This window comes from Mus caroli, chromosome 5 (assembly GCF_900094665.2).
Source record: "Mus caroli chromosome 5, CAROLI_EIJ_v1.1, whole genome shotgun sequence".
Lineage (NCBI taxonomy): Eukaryota > Metazoa > Chordata > Mammalia > Rodentia > Muridae > Mus > Mus caroli.
Genome location: NC_034574.1, coordinates 120,600,740 through 120,601,776, shown reverse-complemented (window position 1 = coordinate 120,601,776; position 1,037 = coordinate 120,600,740). Strand labels below are relative to the sequence as shown.

Genomic DNA, 1,037 nt, shown 5'->3' with positions numbered 1-1,037 from the left:
GAGGCAGGCGGATTTCTGAGTTCGAGGCCAGCCTGGTCTACAAAGTGAGTTCCAGGACAGCCAGGGCTACACAGAGAAACTCTGTCTCAAAAAAAAAAAAAAAAAAGGAAAGAAACATTGTATATGTCAGGTGGCAAGATAGTTCAGTGGGTACAATGCACGAGGGTGCACACACGCACACGCACATGCACACACACACCAGGGAGCACTACCCCCACAACCATGAATTCACACTATTCTCGTAGCAGCTTTGCAGTGACCTGTACCTTCAAGTAGCACGCACACAAACGCACATCCCCACAGATCTGTGCCCATAAACACCCGCCAAGAATGTCCACCGGAAACCCTGGAGCTGTCAATCAGGCTCTTCCCCAGCCTTCCTTAGTCCAACGAGAATCATCATCTCATGGCCTATTTCTGCAGTAGGCGGTGGTTACGCAGAGACTTGCACATGGTCAGAGTGAAGATCTAAGTGACTCAGCCGTAAGTGGGATGTGTTCACCACACCCTGCAGGCTCAGGGAACACCATGTGGGAATGTTAAGATGGTAGAGCTGGAGGAAGGGGTTATAGTTCACCTGCATAAGACTGGGACCCACAGACTGAGGAGTCGCTCACCCCTTCCTGACAATCTGTAACTGGTTCATGGTTGATACGGGATATAGAGTGTCCTGATTAGATCTGCATCAACTTGATGTCTTTTCAGGTGACCCTCAGTTGAGAAAAATGCCTCTTTTGGCCTGAGGGCAAGTTTATGAAGTATTTTATAATGATAACAATACTACTACTAATAATAATAATAATACTTTATGTGAGATGGCCCAGCCCACTGTTGAATGGTGCCTCCCCTGGGCAGGTGGTCCTGAGTGTTATAAGAAAGCAGGCTGAGCAAGCCATGGAGAGCAAACCTGTAAGCAGCCTTTTTTTTTTTTTTTTTTTTTGGTCTTTTGAGACAGGGTTTCTCTGTGTAGCCCTGGCTGTCCTGGAACTCACTTTGTAGACCAGGCTGGCCTCGAACTCAGAAATCCGCCTGCCTCT

General features: G+C 47.8%; 1 protein-coding gene across 3 annotated transcripts in view; it reads right to left on the bottom strand.

Annotated features, from left to right (window-relative positions):
* Glt1d1 (glycosyltransferase 1 domain containing 1) overlaps positions 1–1,037 on the bottom strand; it is a 92,005-nt gene that overhangs the window by 2,093 nt on the left and 88,875 nt on the right. The window lies entirely within an intron of this gene.